Source organism: Propithecus coquereli, unplaced genomic scaffold, assembly GCF_000956105.1.
Source record: "Propithecus coquereli isolate 6110/MARCELLA unplaced genomic scaffold, Pcoq_1.0 Scaffold1410, whole genome shotgun sequence".
Lineage (NCBI taxonomy): Eukaryota > Metazoa > Chordata > Mammalia > Primates > Indriidae > Propithecus > Propithecus coquereli.
In genome coordinates this window covers 116,579-125,795 of record NW_012138415.1, presented here as the reverse complement: position 1 = coordinate 125,795, position 9,217 = coordinate 116,579, and positions in this window count along the sequence as shown.

Below are 9,217 nucleotides of genomic sequence, written 5' to 3'. Positions count from 1 at the left end.
TCAGGGAGATTAGGTCGGAGACCTCAACTTCGATAAAAATAGTTCCTCATATTTTACATCTCTTTAGGATTTAGAAAGTATCCAATAAGCCTACAGAGAGGTTCTTTCCACAAGTACGGAAGACATTAATACTCTCATTTTACATGAGAACTGGGACTTAATCTGGATTAGTCCAAGTTCATACCACTGGTGAATGGTAGACAGTAAACGCTGTCATTGGAATTCAAACCTACTTTTTTTCTTAATGTCTGTGATGGTGAATTTTATGTGTCAACTTGACTGGACTAAGGGATGCCCAGAGAGCTGGTAAAGTGTTATTTCTGGATGAGTCTGTGAGGGTATTTCTGGAAGAGATTAGCATTTGAATTGGTAGACCCTCATCAGTGTGGGTGGGCATTATCCAATCCACTGAGGGTCTGAATAGAACGAAAAGGCAGAGGAAGGGGGAATTTGCTTCTGTTTGAGCTGGGACATCCATCTTCTCCTGCCCTTGGACATGGGCGCCCTGCATGAGCCAGATCCTACACTCTATTTATCTATCTATGGCATATATATATATATATATATATATATATATATAATAGTTCTGTTTCTCTGGAGAACCCTGACTAATGCAACTTCTAAGCCCATTGTTCCTGCCATTAATAAAGTGAGAAAGAAAAAAAGGACATTTCAAACACTGAAAATGAGTAATCTATGCAACTTTATAAGGTATGCAAATGAGCATAACGTAGTGGAAAGAGCCCTGGCCTGAACACCAGTGTCTTAGTCCATTTGTGTTGCTATAAAGGAATATGTGAAGCTGGGGAACTGATAAAGAAAACAGATTTATTTGGCTCACGGTTCTACAGGCTGTACAAGAAGCATGCCACCAACATCTGTGTCTGGCGAGGGCCTCAGGCTGCTTCCACTCACAGTGGGAGGCAGAGGGGAGCCAGTGTGTGCAGGTCACATGGTGAGAGGAGGCCAGAGAGCACCAAGCCATTCGGGAAGGATCTGCCCCAGTGACCAAAACACCTCTGGTTAGGCCTCACCTCCAACACTGGGGGATCAAATTTCAACATGAGATTTGGAGGGGACAAATATCCAAACTATGTCAATCAGGAAATTTAAACTCTAGTTCTTGTGCTAAGGCAACTAGTGTGACTTTAGATAATTGTCTCCTATGGTCAGGTCAGTGTCTTTTTCCTCATCTGCAATAGGGGAGTTGTACACGAAATGCTCAAGTTCATTCTGGCTCACCAGTCTTGGAAGTAAGTGTCATCAGCTAGAGTTTTGTATGACCCAGTGAGGCTGGCCTCATGGCGGTAAAAACATTGGAAGATTGGGTTGATTTTAGGGCTAAGGATGATGAGTTCAGGTTTGCATGTTAGGAAAAAGCTAAAGGGAGTGGTGGGCAGAATAATGGCCCCCTAAAGACGCCACATCCTAATCCCCAGACTCTGTCCCTTACATGGCTAAAGGAACTTTGCAGATGTGATCGATGTAAGGATTGTGAGATGGGGGGATTATCCTAAATCATCCAGGTGGGTCCTTACAAGGGAAAAGGAGGAGGAAGGAGGGTTGCAGTTAGAAAAGTAGGTGCAGTGATGGAAGCAGAGGCTGCAGTGAAGTGATTGCCGGCTTTGAAGAGGGAAGGGGGACAGGAGCCAAGGAATGCGGGCAGAATCTAGAATCTAGAAAAGACAGGGAGACAGACTCTCCCCGAGAGCCTCCAGCACGAGCCCTGCGGGCCCCTCGATTTTAACTCAGTGAGTTCTGACCTCCAGAACCGTAAGATCAATTTGTGATGTTTTAAGCCACTACATTTGCGGTAATTTCTTACATCAGCCATAGAAAAATACAGGGAGGACTAATATTTATTCAGGACCTACTGTGCGTCGGGCATTGGTGTCACAATAAGCTTGTGGGGGGAGCAGTGTGCTCACTATTTTATACAAAAGAAAAATAAATCTAAGAGCCGAAGTAATTGGCCCAAAGTGACATGGTAAGGAGCTGACCTGGGATTCAGGCTGAGTGTTGTGTGAGCGCTTAGTCATCACACATCTGCGATGAAAGGGCAAAGTCCCTACGAAGCCTACACAGTGACTTACCACACCGTGCTGGGAAACCAGGAAAAAGATCCGTATGGTATAAATCAATGGACCAGGGAGTTGGCAGCAGGGAAAAGCTTCACGAAGACCTGGCACACCAGGTAGGGGAGGGCCAGTGTCAACTGCTTGTCAGTGGCAGGTGCTCTGCACACACTTTTTCATTAAACCCTCACAGCTCACCGTGCGAGGTAAACATTATTCTCCCTATTTTTATGGTTGATGAATGGAGACCGAAGTTAAGAACGTACCTTGCCTAAAATACCATAGCTAGTTAATGTCAGAGCTGGGATTGAAATACAGAGCCTGCCTCCTGTGATTAAAAACAAAAACAAAACCACAAAAGGAAGAGCCAGAGAAAGGCATAATTTCGTCATCACTTGGAAATATATGACCCTACCACACACAGAAGACTGTAACTGGCTTTGGGGCATGAGTACTTATATAATTATGTGTTCTCTAGGGTGCTCAGCACAGTCCTGAGTATATTACAGGCACCCAATATTGCTAACCTCCCTCTCCCCTTCAGGACTGCCACAGCCGCACCTTGCACCCTCGGGACCAAGCGTGCGGCCCTTGACCACACTCGGGTCAGCACATTCCTCCGCCTGCTGTCCCGATGGCAGAGGCTCCCACTGCCTCCGGCGTCAGGACTAACACTCTAGGCTCCCCGTCTGCCCCGCCTTTCCTCTCCAGCCCAACCAACGTCCACGCAAACCCTCGTCCTGCGGCCAGCCTGATGCCCTGACCAGACCCTGGAATCCTGCCTCCCACCCCGCTCCCGGTCTAGATCCCCGCTGTCCACTGCTCCCACACTTTGGTGACCTCTCCCCTCTCCTCCCCACAGTGCCTCTTTAACTCTTCCCGCTCTTCTCCCACGTCCTCCATGGCTTTTGTTATTGTCGCCTGGACCACTCCATTCACACTTGCAGTAAAATAACGGTTCCTCAGCGTGGTTTAGATACCTCTCTCTCTTGCATCTCACCGTCCTCCTTGGATCCACACTCCTGGTTGCCCACGATGCCACATGCGGGCCTTCCACAGGCCAAGGCGCTCACAGCTCAGGCCCTGGCACAGGGGATTCTCTCATCTGGACCCCACAGTCCACCCAGAGCGGCCCCTCCTCATTTCTCAGTGTCAACTTAAATGCCGCCTTAGAGTTGGCTTCCTGATGTCTCATGTTTAAGTAGATCCCTTTTTTTTATTGTTTAAAAAATTTTCTTGGTTTTTAAAGCCTTTTACAAATACCCTCTTGTTTCCTTCATCTTAATAATTATTTGTTTCCTTGCTCACTGTCTGCTACTGCCCCTAGAGAGGAAGCTCCGTGAGGCTCGGAACCCTGTCTGTTTTGTTCCCAGCACCTAGTATGGTGCCTGACCTGTAGTGGGAACTCAAATATTTGTTGATAAATGAATATCCTGTGTTCTACTCTCTAATCACTAATTGTACTAGGCATGTTAATATCACTGACATGTGATGCTATTATGCTATTATGAAGTGATGCTACTTACTTCTAATGCTGTTTTGTTAACTCACGTTTGTGGGTGTCTATTTGCTGTCTTTGATAGGACCATAATTTGCAGAAATTATCTCTTATATTTCTTTGTACCAAAGGAAGTTAAATGCATAGTAGGTTTTTAGCAAATACTTGCTGCATTAAGTTAAACTTAGTGTCTGCCACATTCTGAAATACTAGAGCCAGGAGACAGGTCTAAAACTTGAAGCCGTCACGGCAGGGTTTCATGTGACTTGGGGTGGTGGTGGCGATGGTTAGGATCTGAGGTCAGCAGTGTGTATGCCCCAGATTTTCTTTGCCTTGGAGACATCACTTTGCCAAAAGGCCAACTCAGCCAGTGTCAGATTGGATCTTGTATCTTTGGTTGAGAATTAGAGAACGGGCTTGGCTGGAATTTGGAGGCCACATGGTGGGACAAACACAGATCTTTAAATCCTCATGTCACACTTCGCCTGAACCCAAGGAGCAGCAGAGGGCCACCGTGGAGACAGCGCATTTCCATTCCTCATCTCCCACGCGACCTGGGGGCGTGTGCTCTGTGCCCCTTCTCTGAAGTGGCCTGTGGGCCTCGATTTCTCGCTGCTGCTCATTCTTTCGGTGGAGCATGAGCAGCTGATTTCACGTGAGTGAGGTGCACGCAGGACGACGTCACGCTGCACTCTGCTCTTTGGGAGTTAACTGCTGAGGCTCATCGTCCTTACTTAGACAATACGGGGATAAAAACATAAGGAAGCTCAAGAAGAGTTCAATTCAGTTAACAGATGCCCCAGTTATAACTAGTTCTTACGAGACAAAAACATTTACGAAATGCTCCTCGGGGGTGTCACTTTTAGAGAAGGGGTAGGTTTATCTACCCACTTCATTCCTCCATCTCTGCGATGCCTCACTCCTAAACCTCCCCTAAATATTTACTATCTTTGTCCGATTCCTGCCCTTGCTCACACCATTTTTCCCTACCACTACCACCACCCTACAGGTAATCACTTAAATTTGTTTTTTTTGGTTATCTTTCCAGTGTTGCCTTATGCAAATATGAGCAAATAGATAACCTATTGTTTCCCCTTTCTTACAGAAAATGTAGCATGCTCTATTGTTTTGCACCTTGCTCTTTTGTTTAGCAAAGCATCCTGCAACTCTTGCTATATCATTAAAGTTATCATTTTCCAACATCACTGCATCATATTCTGTTGTGTGCATGCATCACAATTTATTCAGCTAGTTCCCCTATGGGTGGACACTTGGGTTCTTTCCCTCTATTTTCTTTCTTGAGACTATAAACAAGGATACAAGAACTTTATACACAAGTAATTTCTGACATGTGCATGTTTGCAAAGTCCCATAAAAGGGACTGCTGTCTCTGAGGTAGGTGTGAAATACCTAAAACTGCATTTGTAATTTTGAGAGATAGTGCCAAATTCCCTTCCATAGAGATTGTACCATTTGTAGCACCAGCAACAAGGTATGAGAGTGCTTGCTAACACTTCAATTCTTAACATCAAATGTAGAAATGTAGCTTCTAGGGATAATAAGTTCTATCAGACTATTCTGCAGTACTCAAAGAAGTCCTATTTCTACAGAAGTCAGTAAGACACAAGGCACAGAACTGATGAGGATGGCATCCACCTACCATTTGAAGCTTTACATGGGCTTGAAACAGGAAAATTTTGTGAAAAATGTATGAGGAAGCCCCTGTACAATGTTTTTGCTGGGTTCCAACCCCATATTAGAATTTAAATTGCTGTTTTCTAGATGTGTATCAGCGTTATCACGGGGTCCTTCCTGTGGCTAATACAGTAACACTGACTTCATTTAGAGGTGCCAATAGCTGAGTGGCTCAGGGCAATAGTAGGGTAAGTAGCATAGGCTTTGGAATTACACCTGTCTGCATTCTAATCTATAGCCCCCTACTCCCAAGGGTGTGGCTCTGGCTAAGTCATTTGGCAGAACTGAGGCTGTTATCTAGACCGTTAAAATGGGGATACTGGCCAGGTGTGGTGGCTCAGGCCTGTAATCCTAGCACTCTGGGAGGCGGAGGCAGGAGGATTGCTTGAGGTCAGGAGTTTGAGACCAGCCTGAGCAAAAGCGAGACCCCGTCTCTACAAAAAGTAGAAAAATTAGCTGGGTGTGGCGGCGCACACCTGTAGAGACTGAAGCAGGAGGATCCCTTGAGCCTAGGAGTTTGAGGTTGCAGTGAGCTATGATGATGCCACTACACTCTAGCTGGGGAGACAGAGTGAGACTCTTGTCTCAAAAATAAATAAATAAATGATAGAGGATACTAACGCCCACACCTTTTTGGACTGTTGTAAGATTAAAAGGAAAAATGACTGGGAGACTGTTTAGTACATAATAGCATTCAGCACTAACTTTCCCCTTTTGCCTTTCTGAAAATAGTAGAGCATTGGGAAGAAAAACCCTCAAGGCTTCTCATCAACTAAAATTTATCTCACAACTTCCATATGTTAAAGTTTTCTTACTTTATTCATAGGGGAGGTTCTAAACATCTATTCCATATTACTATACCTGCAATTCCAACATGGTTCGTTGTTTGGCTTCTTGATTTATATCAGAGTGGAAGTATGGGGCCAAAGCTGTAACTGACTGAACCACAAAGAGCAGACATTTAAATAAATTGTTATAAGAAACCACCACTGCTACCACCAAGTAGGCCTGGGTAGGCACATAGTCAGAGCCTCTTAGGTAGTGAGTAGACACCTTCACGTCAAGTTGTCAAGAAAAGTTTAACTGTCTGGTGTGCTGGCCAGTGGGCAATGCATTACTGTTTATTTTCCCACCCTGTTTAACTAAGTTTGGAGGTATCTCTGTAACACATAAACAAGTTTTATGAAGATTTACATACCAAAATGTAAAATACAATTTTGGGGGCACTTAAAAGGTTAAATTTCAGTTATCTGGAAGATGAATTTAATTAATTTAAATTTTCACTTGTTTAACCAATATTTATTGAGTGCCCATTATTGTGCTAAATGTTGGACTTCCTTGGAACCCTTAATTGACCCAACAATTTCAGGTAAAAAAAGTACCATTCAAAGCACAGTCCAAGTTTATGTTAACCTTTCAGTGAATCTTCATGATAGGTTTATTACCATTTTAAATGATTTTAATTTTAGAACCTTCTGGGTTCTATAATGTATCCCTCTTCCAAAGAAGGCAGAAGGATAAAATCGTTGAAACAACAAATGTAACGTTGAAATCACTTGACAGTCTGCAAATCTTATAGATCTACTTGAAACTTTAATTGTAGTAAACACTTTTGACTCAGAAGCTCATTTGTCAGTCTTATATAGTGAGTGCAATTTACTTAGCTAATTTCACTGCTAGATTATGTTCTTTCAGGGCACAGAGAAATAGGAATCATAAATATGCCATTAGTACCTGCTTTTGTATCTCATTTCATAGCCTCATAGCTTAAGTAGAGAAAATATATTTAAAAGCACAAATTAATCGCACCTATTTCCTAGAAGTAGTTCAAAATACTTTCCTTTATTAGAGATACCAAGACTACTCAATGGATTTAGATAGATGTATCTTGGTAATATGCAAACATAATAACAATAATGGTAATAAAAAATAATACTAGCAGTTATTGTTTAATTAGTGTTTACTACCTATCGGAAATAATGTTGAGAACTTTGAACGGATTACCACCTTTAATCTGGCAAAGCAACTTTTCAAAGGAGGCACTGGTGTTATTCCCATTATATTAATATAAAGGGGGAAACTGAGGTTCGAAGAGGTTACCTTGCTCACACTACTCATTATTTTAGCAGAACTGGGGCCCAAACCTGGGCAATCCTACCCTACACTTATGCCATCTAAGGTGTTATTCATTCATATTCATTAAAGAAACAGAATTCCCATCTATATGCAGAAATAATCTTTACCTACTGGCCTTATGTTTTACTACCATAGGAAGTAAGAGGCTTAAACTACAGTATGAAATAAACAGATACAGTTATGTGACTTGTTTCCAAAAGGGGTTTTTGGAATCGCTCCCCGCGCCCTACATCTGGGGTAAAAATTCTCTATGAGTACTTTCTCCAAAGTCTTTAGAAGTTTCACCTTGGCATGTATATTCGTGAAAAGTTGTGTCCTAAAATGTAGTATTCCCATCTCATCCTGCCACTCGCAAAACTTAACTAGGTGCTATAGTGTTAAATATCATATACATGAAAGTAACTACTGAAGTTGCCAAAGGTACCTTTCTTCCATAGAATCTCAATGCCATACAAATATTACCTAATTTGTCCCCATAACATTCTCAAGACAGTTATTGGCATTATTAGAAGATTTTACGGAAGGGAGAAGTAGACAGATTCAGAAAAATAAGTTAAAAAATCTGGGGAGGTCAACGAGAGAAAATCCAGGATTTTTCTTTAACCTTCAAAATGTTGGTTTCACCTGACCAGTAATAACTGTATCTTATGTAGTTTTGATCTGGCTTCAAATATACTTTCACTGGAAGATCATTGTAATTCAAATCCATTCAGTGCTGCTTCACTTTTGTAAATTTGTTGGCTAAGTTTAAGTAGTGTATCCCGCACCTATTTTAATGATATAGCACATAGATAACATTTTCACTCATTTAAAGCCATGTTTACTGACAGATCCTTAGCACCAAAAACAATTCTAAAAGGCACACTTTACACATTCATATAGCCCACACGAGTAATTGATATAGGTTAAGCCCTGGCTAGTTCTGAATTTTCCAAATTAAGGTCACAGAATTTTAAAATTGCACACTTAAAAAAAGTTGGTAGAAATATATTTTGATAGTGCAGAAAAGAAACTCAAGGTCACAATATGCCCATTCGATCCTCGCTCCAATATGTAAGACACAACCAGGCTGATTTTTAACTGGATTTTGCCTGGAGTTTTCTTAAGGGAGCGTTGCAAACTTTATTACCAAAGATGTTAAAGTTGTGAGTGACAAGAAAATCAGGGAGTCAACAGAGGTAAGAGAGGAGGAGAGGTGTCTAAATAGAAGTGAGAATCAGGAAGTTTGTGGGAATCTAAACTGACATGTACTTTTTAAAGACCCTCAACATAACAAAAGAATGAGAGAAATTTTAAAGAAAAAAGAAAAGAAACAGCCAGAGGTGAGACACAGCCATTTAGATGAGGGGGGGGTTGTCCAACTACACAATGAGGTCATCCTATCTCCCGGAAGTGACACGTAATCACCTGCTTTGCACTAGCTCCGCCCCTTCCCTCAAAGGTCCCGCCCCTCCGCCAGCAGCCGGGAGGGTGTTAGGGGGCGTTTCTCCAGGAGGAAAGCTGTGAGCTGCGACGCTGAGGAAGGGGACCCCAAAACGTCTGGCACTGCCCCCTCCAGGGATCATTTTGGACCGCCTCACTCGGCCCAGCAGGATTCTGAAACGCCGAGGGGTCAACCTGATGGGTTTCGGGGTCAACGGAAGAGGGGAAGGGGAGCCCTGGCGGGGAGAACCCCCCGGCCCCCCGCCCAGCAGCTGAGGCACAGGAGGGCGGCCATCTTGGCCGGGAGGGTAGGGCTGGGGAGCTGCGGGCGCCGTGCGATTGGGGGGCTCGCCCGGAAGTGACGCCAACTACCCGGAAGCGGAGGGGGTTC